The following is a 16,675-nucleotide window of genomic DNA, read 5'->3' on the forward strand; positions in this document are numbered from 1 at the left end:
GGCAGTATGGGTCCCACTGCAGGACACAATCGCATTCTGTCCCAGCAAACTCACCTTAATAACTGCATTTGGTATTCCCAGAATGCAGTTAGCAGTAGATGATCATGAGAGCTTTCCACAGATCGCCCAATGGCATGTCTGTTTCCAAGCTCACTTGCGGATTGTACCTTCTTGAAAAGACATGCCTACTTTCAAAAAGACATCTGAGCTGATTGGGAGGGAGAATTTGGAAGTCTTTGCCAGATTGCCTTCCTTTTCTTCTCTCTTTTTAGTTTATTTATTTGAGAGAGCAAGAGAGAGCATGTGCATGCATACGCACATGGGGCAGGGGGGGCTGGGAGAGAAAGAGAATCCCAAGCAGGCTCCTGATGCTGGGCTGAATCTCACAAACCGTGAGGTCATTACCGGAGCTGAAATCAAGAGCTGGCCCGCTTAATTGACTGGTGAGCCACTCAGGCACCCCAGTGGGGACTATTTACATTTCCTTCCCATTCTACAGTTTCTCCTTTTTTGTGTCTCTCTCTACCCTACTCTCTTCTTCTCCTTCCCACTTACACCTGCAACTCTCTCGAGCTAGATCCTCCGATTAATCTTGATTCGTCTTCTTCTCCCTAAGAATCCATGATTTGTCTCAGTGAGTACAGACCAAACCTAATGACACAATACTTGTGTATTTCATATGCCTTAAACTGCATTGCTGGGTCCCAAAAACTCTAGCTAAGTCTGACATGGGTATGGTGTAGTGGAAGGCAACACCACCTGGTATCTTGATAGGTATTTGGTAACTATTAACTCTTGTTTGATATTTGATGTTTGCTGATGGGCTGAGCACTGGTTTTAGGAACCATGAGAGCCAGGTGCTGTCAGCATTGTGCTACTATTCTGATATACACCTTGACAGCCCCTCATCCTCTCTGGGTTTACAACTTGCTGGTTTCCTAAGAAGGAACTGTCCTTTCATGATTCTTGAAATGGGGCAACCATGTTCCCGGACAGAAGAGTTTAGGGTTATATCACAGGATGTACATGGCCAGAAGAGAAATACCTTTAGAAAGGTAGCAATTTCACTTAAGGGTAAATACCTGAAAGTTTTGTTTTCTGTTATTCTAAGAAATCCAACAAGGGTATATTAGGTACTCCCGAAATGTAAAGTGTGCCCACATTTCATGCCTGTAGCCAGAAGCTTTGGGTCTTGACCAGATTGCCTCTTATTCATACACACTTTCCTCTGCTTTTAGAAGTTCTTCAGTGGAGAACTCTGAGAAGTACTATCAGGGGACTGGTATTCTCCCTTTTAGGTCCTGTTTCTTCTTCTGTCTCTTGGAAGGATCTCCCCTGTGCCCTGCACTTAGACTACCACTATATCTCTCATTTAGAGATCTCCTCTGGCCACCAAAAGCCTGTATATCCAGTTGTCTACTTGGGATTTCTTTCTGGATATCTCACACCCAACATGTCTAATGCAGGATGCACGATTCTGCACGCCCTGCCCCCACCGCCAAATCTGGTGCCCTTAAATGTTCCAATAAGTAAATGCCACTACGTTCATTAAATTGCACAAGTTAGAAACTTGTGGCATTCTTGACACCTTCTGCTGCCTTATTCCCTACAGCCAGTCAATCAAACTGGTAATCACCGACTTCTAAATAGCTCTCAAACCCGCCTTCCCTCCATTTTCAAACTACTCTCATCCCTTGTTTTAGCCTCCTTACTGTTCTATGCCACATCCTATTGTGGCCCCTCCATGTGTAAGACCCTGCGTGTTCCCGCCTGTACCCATGTCTAATATCCTCATTTCCTGCTCCAGCCACACTGGCCTTCTTTTATTCCCTCATATATACCAGGCTACCTCTTATCATAGTACCTCGCCTATGTTTATTCTTACTTCCTCCCTTCTTTACTCGGTTAGCTCATCCTTTAGTCCTCAGCTAATTTCTACTTATCACAACCAAAAAGCCTTTTCTGACCTTGCTGACGAGTTCAAATCTCCTTTATTAGGACCACTTATTTGTCTTTTTGTGGCACTCGCTGAAGCTACAAGTTTTTGTTTCTTTGGTTATTTGACAGATAGGTGCTTCCCCCCAGGACTGGAACTCCTTAAGGACAGGAACCGTATCTGACAGGCATTGTGACCTGACAAGCCCACATCGTAGACACTGTAATAGGTAAATGTTTGGTGAATGAAGGAACAAAATAGCTATTTGTTAACAAAGGAATGGGAAGTATTGATAAATGTCATCAATAACGATGAGTGAATACACACAGAAGAATTTTGTGAATCTAAACTGTTCCATTATTAAATTCTGTTTGAAGGGAGTAGTTGGGATGTTATTTTTCAAACATTAAGTGTGGATCACTTGAAATATAGTGTGCAGATTCATAAAGACAAAATGTAAACAAGCATTTGGAGTCAGGTACTTAGATCTTGTAACAGTATTTCCAATCTTTCAATGGTTGCTACACTAGGGCATTCAAACAAAGGAGCAGTTTTTGTACATATCCATAAACCAGGCTCTCCATATCTCTTAACTGTAAAATTACTTTCCTGCATTTGCATGACTTTTGTCCTAATGAGACAAACTCATTTTCACAGTGTTCCCCACTAAAACAAATCTCCTTAAGAATTAATGGCATGACAGGGGAATGCCAGCAACAGAAATAACTTTATAATGATACTCCTTTTACTTGTAAGACTTAAGACTTCTGTTTAAATGACAATGTAAGTCACAACACTAAGTTTAACAAGTAATCTCAATATATACAGATTTCCAAATAAATTTTCAGGGGAAGGAGAAATCCTATAAGTTGCCTTTAATAAGTGATTAATCTTTTCTTACTAGTCATTAATTTAGGCATATGTTGAAAAACAAAACACAGATTTCTTCATGTACATGATACAAAATGATCAGTAGTCATTTGAAAACCATTGGGCACTTACTCTGTTACAATGTTCTGTTGCATTTCACAGGAAAAAATAAAGTATTATGTTTTAAGATTATTTTGGGGCCCCAGAATATCTGACTAAAGAGGATACATTAAGCTACAAGGGCAATTATTTTTCTCCTATAGCATGAAGTCTAGAGGTAGGCAATCTAGTGCTCAGTGAGGTTATCAAGGACATGGGTTCCATTTCTCGATTCTTGTTTATGTCACTTCATAATCCCATGACTGCGTTCAACGGAGGTGGTGGTGGAAAAGGGTAAGGACAGGCAGAAGTAAAAGGTGACCTTTTTAAGCGGTCCTCTAAAAAGTGTTTTATCATGAAAGAATCCATATACCCCAAAAATTCAAGGTAGGAGAAATAAAAAGGCATTCACATCAAGACACACTGTAGTCAAATGCAGACAAAGAAAAAGTCTTAAAGCAGTCAGGGAGAAAAATACAGATTACCCACAAGAGAAAAAACAGACTTATGGTATACTTATCAACAGCAATAGTGGATGCTAGAAGGCAGTGGAATAATATCTTCAAAATGCAGAGAGAAAATAATTGACAGCCTAGATCCTCTGCCCAGAAAAACTATCTTTATGAGGGCAAAATGAAAACATTTTCCAACAAACACAATATGAAAGTTTACTATTACTCACTAGAGGAATTTCTATAGGACGTACTCCAGGATGAAGAAAACTCATCCCAGAAAGAAGGTCTCAGATCCAAAGCAGATAGCAAATAAAATAATAAACACATGGGTAAATCTAAAGAATCACTGTGGTAAACAACAATAGTAATGTTTTAATTATAAGGTCATAAAATTATACAGAACTAAAATGCTGGTAAAAATGGCATGTAAATTGAGAGGAGATAATCAGGAATAAGGCATTCGGGGGGCACCTGGGTGGCTCAGTCAATTAAGCATCTGATTCTTGCTTTTGGCTCAAGTCAGAATATCATGGTTCAAGTCATCAGGTCCCACATCAGGCTCTGCCTCACAGCACAGAGCATGCTTGGGATTCTCTCTCTCCCGTTCTCTCTGCCCCTTCCCCAGTCTCTCTCTCAAAATAAATAAATAAACTCAGAAAAAAGGAATAAGGCATTCAAAGGTCTGTACTTTGTTCAGGGAGTAAAACACTAACCTCAAGGCTTATTAAATGACACACATTATCAGTTCCATACTTTATTAAATTATGCATACACATATGTATGCTAAAATTATAGGACACCACAGGGGTGCCTGGGTGCCTCAGTCAGTTAAGCATCTGACTCTTGATTTTGACTCAGGTCATGATCTCACAGTTAGTGGGTATGAACCCCACATCAGGCTCTGTGCTGACAGTGTGGAGCCTGCTTGGGATTCTCTCTCCCTCTCTCTCTGCCCCTCCCTCTTTCTCTCTCTCAAAATAAATAAACCTTAAAAAAATTATTAAAATTATAGGACACCACGTAAAATATTAAAAAAACAAAGTATAAGCACCAAACTACTAAAGGTAAAAACAGATTAAGAAAAACACAATACAATAACAAAATTAAAGAAGAAAAGAATATAGAGAAGGCAGAACAATAAAATGCATAATATAAAGTGGTAGAAATGAAATTCAAATAATTAAAATAAGGGTAAGTAAGCCAAACTTTTTATTGGATTAGATAAAAAGCAAAATCTTGCTACGTGTTCTTTACATGAGACATATGTAAAACAAGTTCATGAAGAGTTACAAGTAAAATCAAACAGCATTACTAGAGATAGGGGTTTATTACCTACTAAGGAAGGTCTAAATCAGTAAAAAACATAAGCAATTCTAACAAGATAGCTTCAAAAACGTCAAGCAAAAAAATGACAAAACAAGAAAAAGAAATTGACAAATACACTATAATTGAGGTAGACTTTAACGAATCTTTGCCAGAAATTGACAAGAAAAAAAAAATCAGTAATAATATGAATGATTGGACCATCACAATAAACAAACCAGGTCTAATAAACATATATAGATGCCCATACACAATAACACAATAATGTCCATGCACAATAACACAATAGGAACAGTTCTAAAAATTGACAATTTACTAGCCTATAAAGTAAGTGTCAACAAATGTCAAAGAATCACTATCATGTAGAACACATTCTCTGACTACAGTGCAATTAATAACAAAAAATAACCAAAAAACCTTGGAAATTTAAGCATAATTCTAAATTGTTCATGGGTCAAAAAAGAAAGCAAAAAGAAATAAGAAAATTAGAACCAACAGTAACAATTCTGTAGGACAGCTTGTGAGATACAGCTAAAGTGGTAGATGGAGGAAGTGAGTCGCCTTATACTATTTACATTAACAAAAAAACAAAAGTTCAGATTACAAAAAGAACAAAAAATCTAAATAGAATGAAGAAAATAATAAAAAGCAAAAAATTAATGAAACAAACATTCAGTGGAAAGGATGAACAAAGAAAATGTTGATTCAATGAGAAGAAAATAAGAAAATTGACAAAACTTTAGCAACTGATGGAGAGAACAGATACAATTTTAAGAATGGAAAAGGAAATAATAAATACAACAGCAATTACACAGTTAAACTAGTACAAGCAATTTCTCAATAAATTTAAAACAAGTACAATAGGCAAAGTTCTGAAAACATAAATTTACAAAACTGGCTTAAGAAATTTAAAATCTTACATTTAAAATATCAGGCTTGATATTTAGTTTTACTGCAATTGCACAGCCATTCTGTTTGCCTAGGGCCAGGGTCAGTTCTGATTGATTGATATGACCATTCTAATTGGTTGTTAAACAATTTGATTACCACCCAGCCTATAACCATTAATAAAAATTTTCCCACAAAGAAAACACCAGGTCCAGGAAGTTTTATAGGCAAGTTTACCAAGATTCAAGGAAGAGGTAATTCCAATCATTAACTCTTTTAGGGAGTATAAAAGGAAGAACGTCCTCTAACTGATTTTATGGGCTACTATAACTTTATACAAAAACTGGACAAGAAAAAACTATACTCCAACTTCACTCTTCATCATGGATGCAAAAATCTATAATTTTAGCAACTGTATCAAGTGATATATATACAAAGATAATGACCAACTGAGTCTACTCCAGGAGTAGAAGGTTGTTACACCATTAGAGATTTACTAATGCAACTTACCCCATTAAGAGATTAAAAGAGAAAAATCGTATGGTCATTTCAAAAGAGGTAGAAAAACATTCCAAAAAATGTCACAAGCCATTTACAATAAAAACGAATAAAAAACTTGTAGTCAAAAAGGAAAAGAACATCCTTAGCCTACCTAATAAAGGGTGTCTGCAAAAACACCTCCAACAAACATAATACTCCACTAAAAAAAAAAGTTAAAAGCATTTCCTTTCAAAATAAAGACTAAGGGGCACCTGGGTGGTGAGCAACCAACTCTTGATTTCTGCTCAGGTCATGATCCCAGAGTCCTGGGATCAAGCCCTGCAGGACTCTGCACTTAAGATTCCCTCTCTCTCTCCTGCCCTTCTCTCCTGCTCATGCACACACACACACTCTCTCTCTTAAAAAAAATAAAAACAACAAAAAACCCCACAAACTAATACAAAGAGACAAACTATTATCATTCCTAGTTACTTTATGTTTTAGCCATCACAGAGCATCAAGAGAAATAGCAAAGGAGTACAGGCATGGGAGAGAAAGAGACTAAACTGTCACTATTTACAAATTAAATAATTGTCTATGTAAAACACTCATAGAATCTACCACAAATTATAATAAAAAATTTTATCAAGATTTCTAGAAATAGGATCAATAAATGAAAGCTAATTGCATTTCTTTATACCAGCAAAAAGTGGCTAGAAATTTTAATTTGAAAAGATACCATTTATAATAGCTCAAAAATAAAATATCTAGTAGTAAATCTAACAAAAATACTTAAGAAACTTCATGTAGAATACTATAAAATTTACTGAATCAAGAAAAAGACAGGAATACCCACTATCATCATTATTTATTCAACATTATTTTGGAGGTTGTAGCAAGTGCAGTAAGATAAGGAAAGGAAATAATATAAATTTGGAAAAGGAGAAATTATTGTTTTCATGATAATAGGATTACATATTTATAGCCCCCAAGATATGCTTTTAAAAAGGGCCTACTAGAATTAACAAGATAATTGGCAATGTGGCTGGACACAAGATAAATATAACACAGAGACCTATACCTATGTAGATAGAAATACAAACGTACGTGTGTGTGCACATTGTTCTCTACATGGTAGAAGGTCTCCTGATTCACTCCTATATAAATGTGGGATCTACACAAGTTCTCAACTGCACAGTAGTCAATATGACTATAGTCATTGACAACTGTCAATATGTACAGACTATTATGTATGGAAGGATAAATGCCCTCACCTCGTGAGATAACCACGTATTCCACATTCACCAGTTGAGTTGCACGCTTACTATTATCCAGTTGTGCTTCCTCCTAAACTTTTTTATGACAGTTGTACTGTTATTAAAACTAAGTGATTTAAATAAATATTACTGAATCTCATAATCATGTGAAAAGAATTAACTGTTTTATGAAAACTAAGTTGTCTGCTTTAGAAAGACTCAATAAAGGCGACTTACAAACAATGCTGTTGGTTTTGGTGTGACAGTTATAAAACATGAGAGGCAAGTTTTAAGATTCTATATTTACATTTTTCTACAAGTGTAGCTCTTGACCCACGGTAGAGAAATCAAAAATGCAAACTGTATAGGATGCGTAATGAACGAGGTGGATGCGAGAAAAATATCATGATGCTGCAAATCAGTGGACCCATACTTAAAGAAAAAGACTTTGTCCTATGTAACAATATGCATAAATGAACATATGTATGTACATACATACACACATGCATATGGCGTTTTTTTTTGGTTAAAATATGTATTGCATTAGTCAGAATAGGCTAGGTTATGCTGTAGTAAAACCAGAAAGAAAACCCCCAAACCCCTTAAATCTCAGTGATTTAAAACCACAAAGACCCTTCACTTGGATAGCATCCAGGGCAACCATCTTCTACATTATTGCCCAGCAGTCTAGCTACTTTGAAGTCTTTTGGTACTTCCATGTCAACAGACACTTCATAATCATCAAGACAGGGAAGATATTATGGAGAATCATGCTACAACTCCTCAATGCTTCCATGCAGAAGTGAAAAATATCATTACCACTCACATTGCCATGGCCAGGATTTGTCACACAGCCATATCTAACTTTAAGAGATAAGAAAGTATTATCTTCTTGCATACTTAGCAGTAGAGAGGAACTGGATGTTGTTGAACAGTGATGTCTATCACGCACGTAGTGTTTTCTAAGACTTCTCAATCTTGCTCACTTACACACATAACACTGTGACAGACTGTTATTACTGATCAAAATATTCGCTGTCCTTCATGTTGGAATATTAATTTCCATCCCAGTGGCACTGTGACTCAGAGGGCCCTTTCCTATAAAAGGATTATGGATGGATCTCTGATACTTTAATGCCAGGGATGAGTATATGTCCTGCTCTGGCTTAAAAAACGTGAGGCTGGGGATGTGGGACACTTCTTTGCAGAAGCTTGATGAGCCGGGAGATGCTTTACCTTGATTTCCCTCTCGCCACTCCAAGGCTGCAGTGTGCTTAGCAGCTACTCTGCTAGCCTGGGTCCCAGAGTAAAGACGAGATGAACCGGAGCCACTGCCATCTTGTGACCACCATGTAGTAAGAGCAGGAAGTTGTTACAAACCACTGAGAACTCCGGGTTGTCCCTGCGGCATAATTTACCCTAACCCGACTAATACGCACACCATCCTTATGTTACCGGTAAGAATGCTGACGGGAACAGCCAGATAGAAATAAAAATGGAAAAACATATTCCATTTGTAACAGTGATAAAAGCACAGAATACTAAGGCTAAATTCAACACGACAGGCTTAAGGCATATGAGGAAAATCGTAAAATATCATTGAAGGATATACGGCATGTAAAGTTTTCCCATAATCACGTACAAATTTAATGTAATTCCAACCATAGTCCTAATGGTTTCTTTTTAATTAGATAAAAGCATTTTAAAGTTCATGGGGAATACTAGAACTGACCTATAATGTTGCGGCCAGGATTAAATGGGCTAAAATACAGGCATAAAAAAATGTTAGCTAGTTTTTCTGTTTGGAAAACTAATGAGATCATTAGAATGGAGAGTCTCAAAATGTATCTTAGTGTAAATGGGATTTTAATATACCCTCTAGAGGAAAATAAACTTAAACCCCTCGCTTACTCTGTATTTAAAAATAAATTCCATATGATTTAGAAACAAAGTATGAAAAATAGCATTTTAGAATAAAATCTGAGAATAAATTCATGAACTAGGGGTTAGGGAAATATTGTCAACTGAAACAGCCAGGAAGTTGCAAAGGAAAAGAAACGTTTATTAAAAATGTATAGGTCAAAGATACCAAAACAGAAGAAAAATCTTACAGATTATGAGAAATATTTGTGATGAGACAAAGGTCAACGTCTATAATATATGAGCACCCACAAATTTATAGGAAGATGAAAAATTCCATAGAAAAATGAGCAAAGGATGAGTGAATAGGCATTTCCAGGAAAGCATATTTAAACAATAAATAAATGTGAAAAAAAATGCTTTATCTTACTAGCAATCAGGAAGAATCAAACTGAAGTAACAATAAGCCATGACTTCTCATTCATCAGATCAACAGAAATTTGTTGACAGCAATGTGCACTTACACATTCTGAATCACTTTGTGCATCTATTTAAAAAAAGGATGTCTCAGAACAATCCTTTAATAAATATAATGGTAAAGGAAGAAATTATTTTGTATTGCAATTAGTCATACAGAAACTACACTATTTTGAAACTTCAGGTTCTCTTGGAATATATTTTGACAAGACGTTGACTTATGTCGCTCTTTGTTATTTTCCCCACCCTGTAAGATCCCTCTCAGCCCAAAGAATTTTGCAATTACTTATGGTCACTGGACAGTGTTGTTTTGTTGTCTTGCTTTGTTTTTTAATTTTTACATTTTAATTCCAGTTGCTTAACATACAGTGTTATATTAATTTCAGATGTACAATATCATAATTTAACACTTCTATACCAAACCCTGTGCTCGTCATGACAAGTGCACTCCTTAATCCCCATCACCTACTTAACCCATTCCCCCTCCTCCCCACAGTTTTTTTTTGTTGTTGTTCGTTTTTTACTTCATTACCTTTCTGACCCAGGACCTAGTCCTAGTACTCCCGAGAGCCCTACTTGTGCAAGTTCTGAACTCTGGCTACCTACACCTTTTTAGATCTGTGCTTTGTATGGCTGTCCACACCTGATTCTTCACCTAGTTTCTCACAGCCCTTACTTTTTCTACTGAACTCCTCACTCCTCTCCCACAGTTTGCTGGAATCTCTCAGCAGGGTGCTAGGGTCAAGGCGGTCTTAATATTTACTGAAGGAAATAAATCAGACTCAGTGCTAACTGTGCCCTGGGGCTAATTTCACCGGACCTTTGAAACCCGCAGCCATTGTTTCTTAAGTCTACTCACCCGTGATGGTGTGGAGAATGGACTGGGGAACAGGTGAGGAGAGAGGCAGGCCGGCCAGCCGAAAGGCTATTAGGATGTGCCCCAATGAAAGGGCTACCAAAGGATACCGTCAGCTCCGAAAGGATAGGAATGGAAGTTACAGTGTAACAAGGAGACGCACATTTGAAAACAAGAAGTGGAACTTTGTGTTACCGATGCTGTGATACCACTCCTGTAAGTACATGCAACGGGGCACGAATCTATTCTCTTTGGAAGGGGGAAAGCAGGACAGCACAAGCCAGAAAAGACTTCAGAGAGGAAGTGATGCTTGCCCTTGAGACCATGCAACAGAGTCTTCCAGAAAAAGGGGAGGACAGGAGTACAAGTACAGGGGCAAGAAACGTGTGACATTTTCAGAGAATTCCAAGTAATTTAATATGGCCAGAGTAAAGGATTTAGGAATGAGGTTGGCAGTCAGATCACAGAAGGCCTGTTTGCCATTCTGAAGAGTCTGGAATTAGTCCTGGAGGGCAGACAACAGGGAGCTATTGAAGGGCTTTCAGGAGGGAAGTAATAGGTTTGAATTTGAGGGCACAAAACATCTTTAGCAGCACCATGGAAGACGGTTTGGAACAAGGCAGGAGCTCTTCTTCTGACCCAGGCACCAGGCAATTAATTCTGTTAACCATAATACCCTATTTGTCAGGCAATTTCACTGAGGTATCTGAGAAATAATGCTTTCCTTCCTCACTGATGTAAACACCTCTAACTACAACGATAAAAAAAAAAAAAAGGTCTTTTTTTTTTCTTCTAGACTCTATTGTGTAAACTTAGTTGCACACTCTGATTTAATAAATAGAGTGAGGCTGAATAGCCTTTGGCATCAATCCCAGATACTAAAACAGTGAGAAAACAACAAAACATGGAACGTAATATCTATCCATAAATCCAATTGTATGGTTAGGGCTATGGAGCACTTTAAGAGTTATGATTTCCCTGGCAAAGTATCAAAAAAACATACCTTTGAAAATTATTCGGAACAGCCGTTTGGCATCCAACCATGCTGACAGAATGAAAAATACTGAGTAAATAGCCTACGTGTAGTTCACCATTCTTTAAGTAAAGAAAGGATGTTTTCTAAAGCTTCAGAATGACATCTTTTGTAAAATAAAAACATGGTCATGACAAAAGCCAAGAGAAAACTTCCCAACTCACTTAGAAGACGGGGTCAATCTATTTTTGTAAAAAAGATAAATAGATATATTCTGTCCTATAAAAGAATATCTTCAAGCCAGTATGTTCCCGGTGGTCATTTCTGCTCTCCATTCCCTTCTTTTTGTCCTTTGGCGTTTTCTGATTTTCTACAATGACTGTGCATTGCTTCCATAATTAAAAACGAAAAACCTCAGACAGACCAATCATACGATCAGAATGACTTAGGCTGCTGTCTCAGCTTTTAAATTCGAAATCAGCTTTCTGATTCTGAAAAAGATGAGTGTAAGCTGTTTTTGAGGTAGCCTTCTACTATGTTTGGAATGAATATAGGCAAATTTTCTCTCCTCCAGTTTTTAATGGGCTTCAAGGAGCAAAATTTTGATTTTCAAAAATACAAAAACTTCTCCTCAAGTATTCACACCAGTGGAGAAGAATACGGACCCTAGATTCCAAAACTATCATCCGAATTGAAAATACCATTGTACATGTATATCCTATGAGGGTCTATCTGCAGCTGTATAATGCTTTTGGCAGATATGCCTTCCGAATTAAATTTTTCTTTAGCTGATATTAACACGACTCTGTGCTTCTACGTGTGGGCTGGCAAATGAAGGGTAACAGAAACAAGTCTAGAATTTAAACTTCGTTGCATATAACCTACACACTGTACGCTCCACAGACAAATAAAGACTCTCTATGATAAAAATATAAACCACTTTTTCAAAAGCACAGACCCGAAATAGGGCTATGAGAGCATGAAAAATGAAATGCTAACCTCTGCTGTCTGATGCAACGCAGATGGAAAATAGTAAAACGAGACACCTGGATTCCAGAGTCCACGCTACTACTTACTCTCAAGACCCAGCCTTTCATATTCAGAGGACACTCTTCTAAGAGCACCTCCATCTGAAATCAGAGTCAGCAAGTATTTCAGAACAAATATGAAACATTCATCTCTCAGGGTTAAAGAAAATGGTCTGTCAAATACACTTGGTGTGAAGTATTTCTCCGTCCCGTAACACTTATGAAGGGACTTGCAAAGAGAGATGTGTCAGTGTAATTTGTCTGAAATTAAGCACACTGAATCTTCCCCACCACTGCAAGAACTTAGATCATTTAAAGGAAGAGTTGGGTGTAGTATTTATGATTTATATAGATTCTCTTCAGGTCCTCTGAAGCATCGTAACTTTCTTACCATTGAGATTTGGACCACCCCTTCACAAAAACTCCCTCCCCAACCTCGTAGGGGAGCACCATTGCTGAAACTGATGCAGCCGGAGTACATGTTTTACAAAATTTTTACACTAAATATTTTTCCCTCCTGTGTCTCTCAAACAATGGAGCTCTTGTGCTTCTCCTACTCTAAACTCTGAGGGAAAAGTCACTGTCACCAACCCTCACTGCCAATCCCCCCATTCTGCTTTCAGAGCTCAAAAGAATCCATGTGGCTAAGAACTGTCAGAGACTGGGAGGACAAAAGACCAACCAGGACTGGCCAGAATTTGTAGCTGGAAGGGGGAGGGGGAAAGGTGGGCATATCACACACACACACACACACATCCGTGGCTCTTAATGTCAGCGGATGTCAGAACTGTTGACTTTTTGGTGAGGTGCCAGATTTTGTTGAGTCTAGCCCTGGGGGAAAGGGGATCATTGGAGCCAGGCAAGGATTAAGGGCCTTGGCTTATAGTGCTGAGCTTTAAGGTTGGGTTTCAGGCCCAAGAAGATGCTTCTGGAAACTTCTCCAAATAAGTTATCTTGGACCACCCTTGTCTACCCCCACCTATTTCCCAACCATGTTAGTCTAGTCTTGCCTACTAGGCACAACGATCCATTCATCTGTTCTTTCCTACACTTTTCATTCAATAAGCATTTACTGGTGCTGTGTGCCAGATACAGATACAATAATGTGTAAGGCATAGCCCCTGACTGCAGAAGCCTGTCAGAGAGAAGGAACAGAGAGATCTGAAAATAGATGAACACAATTAATAGATTAACAGCTAAAGGTTACGGCCAAGGGTGTATAGGTTGTATCGGTCATAAGGGAAAGGACCTTGACTTCTCTACCCCATGTATTCCTCTGGTACCATTACCTGTTCGGCCCCTGAACCTGCTACTCACTGGTCTTTCCTTCATAAACCCCTGCCACCATGTCCCTTGGAACATACAATTAGACTTCCCTAGTTTATTGTGACTACATTTCCCAGTATTGTTTACTTGGCCACAAGTTCTCTTCCCACATCTTAGCCCCAACTAAAACCTAGCTTTCTCATAAGTGATGCCACTTTCCTCAAGTCTATCCCGTGGAGTCTCATCTTTCTCCCACTTTCCCTAACTCACAGGGTAAGAAAAATGTCAGCACGGCCTCCTGCTCCCCACTTTACTGCTCGATCATTGACTTTATCACTCAACTGACGACCTCTTCTTTGAAATGCACGTGCTTGCTTTATACCATCCTTTCTTTTGAAGGGACGAGGACTCAACCAAAGCCAAGGGCACATTTCAACTTAGCGTGCTTTTACACCAACCCGAGCTGTATCCATTCACCTGTGCTCACCCATGTTCAGCAGGCTGCTGCACTCTAGATGGGTTTCTTCTGCTGCGTCCAACAATGCGCACGAAACAAATATTTTTGCCAGAGAGCCTGAAGAGTAAAGTCAGGGAAGACAACAAAATGTGAAACAGAGTACTTGTTCTCTTACAATGTACACAATGAGCCTGTTTCTTATGGAAAATGGGGATAATAGTAGTAACTACCTCACAGAGTAATTGAGGATTAACTGAAACAATGTATGTAAAGAACTAAGAACGCCGCCAGCTACTCAGCAGACGTTAACAATTACTAATAGTCTGTCCTCCAAACGATATTACATAAAGTCTAAGTAAACATTAAACCATTCTAATGTCAAGTCTAATTGAATTCTTCAAGTTACTTGAGCATACTTAACACTGACTTGTATTAGTTAATGCTGTAACAAACCTTTTAAAAGGATATAAATATAGGTGTGTGTGTATGGCTCAGAGGAAGGCAATTTTTCTCCTTGCTGCCCTCCTGATATTATCCTATCAGTCACCGGAGACTTATTTTTGACACTTCATCATCTTTTTAAAGCGATTTTAAAGCTACTTTTAAACCTTAACTACTTTTCAATCTCTCATCCCTTCCTTCCCCTGTGGACTCTAACTACTGCAACACTCCAAATGGTACCTTGGTTCCTAGTTTCTCCTAATTCCAGTACAGTCCTCAGGCTGCCACCAGAATAATTGTTTTTAATGTCAAGTGTCTTGTGAAAAGACCTCCATTATTGCCTATTCCCTGCAAGACAAAGCCTAAAACCCCAGGATACCATACAGGGCCCTTTATTTTATCCTCAACCAATCCCTCCAATTTCATTTCATGCTGTTCCACCTGCTCCCCCTGAACTCCCAACTGCATGGGAATATTCTTCATTGTTCTTATTACAACATGCCCTTTTGCAAACCTCTGCCTTTCCACATTTCCTCTTCCTCAAAAGCCGGTTTTCCCTGTTCCCAGCCACTTTCTGATCCGGCTCCTTTCTCTACTACACATTTACATTTATTTACCATACTTCTACCCCCCAGTAAAATAAAAGTATCTCAAGTATAGGGAAAGGGCTCTTCTCTTTGGCTCCAGAATCAAATGCTCAACGAAAATGTAATGACTGAACTGTGAGCAATCAACAACATTAAAATAATTTCTTTTTAAGAGCTGCAGTTTTAAAATTTCTCCTTAGGTGGAACTGAGTGAAAGGAAAAAATGCAAATGAAACATTCAAACTCAAATCTCAAGGAAAACATGGAAGAGCCAGAAGAAGACACATAAAGGCAGCAGTGCAGAATATTCAAAACCTGGAACTTCAAGGTTGTAGGACCATGGCAAGTGGATATACATAACATATATGACTTTATCACCTCCCTTAGAGGTGACAGAAGTCCTCCAATGGTTTAAAAAAATTTTTTAAATGTTTTTATTTATTTTTGAGACAGAGAGAGACAGAGCATGAGCAGGGGAGGGGCAGAGAGAGGGAGACACAGAATTGGAAGCAGGCTCCAGGCTCTGAGCTGTCAGCACAGAGCCCCACGCGGGGCTTGAACTCACGGACTGCGAGATCCGTCGGACGCTTAACCGTCTGAGCCACTCAGGCGCCCAGAAATCCTCCAATGGTTTTTAAAGATAAAGCCTCACCCTTAATTGGCACAGAGGCCTCCAAAATAAACTTGCCTCCATGTATTTACAGCCTCATCTCCCACTACTCTCTCCATACTCTCTGAACTTTAGCCACACAGACCTCCTTTCCCAGTTCAGTTTTTGCGCAAGCAAATTTGCCAGTAATGTTCTTTCCCATACTCTCCTACCTTTCAGTATCAGCCCAAGGATTCTTTAAGTTATCCCCATTATATGGTAACAGAGTAGGAGTCCATTTTATCGTGTTATATTTGGAAGGCAACACAGTATAATGCTTTGAAAACGGATGATTGGGTCCTTGGGCATATTTAAACTCTTTTGTCTTGCTTTCCTTGCCTATAAAGTTGAGATAACAATAGAGCCTACTTCATAAGATTATTGAAGAGATTAAAGGGGATAATTCAGGTAAAGGGCTTAGAATTCTATCGCGAGAAGAGCCCCAATATATGTTGGTAATTATCATCCGTACTTCGCTCCATGTCACCCGCCCCACCCCCAGCAGTTCCGCTGCTCCTCTTGCCTAGGAACCACATCAGCCCGATTCATTTCTATATTCTTAGCCTCCGCACAGGGTTCTGAACATAGCAGACCTTCGTTCTATGGTTTTAAAGAATGAACTGGCAAATCCTCGTGTTCTACTTTTGCCTTTTTCTAGCTGAAACGCTGCAAATTATTCATTGCACCTGTGCCTCGTTTGCCCTCACGAAAAATGTAGTCTCCCCTTGGACGAGGTTTTGTATTCACTAAGGGGATGCATCTACCAAAGCGCAT

Source organism: Acinonyx jubatus, chromosome A1 (assembly GCF_027475565.1).
Source record: "Acinonyx jubatus isolate Ajub_Pintada_27869175 chromosome A1, VMU_Ajub_asm_v1.0, whole genome shotgun sequence".
Classification (NCBI taxonomy): domain Eukaryota; kingdom Metazoa; phylum Chordata; class Mammalia; order Carnivora; family Felidae; genus Acinonyx; species Acinonyx jubatus.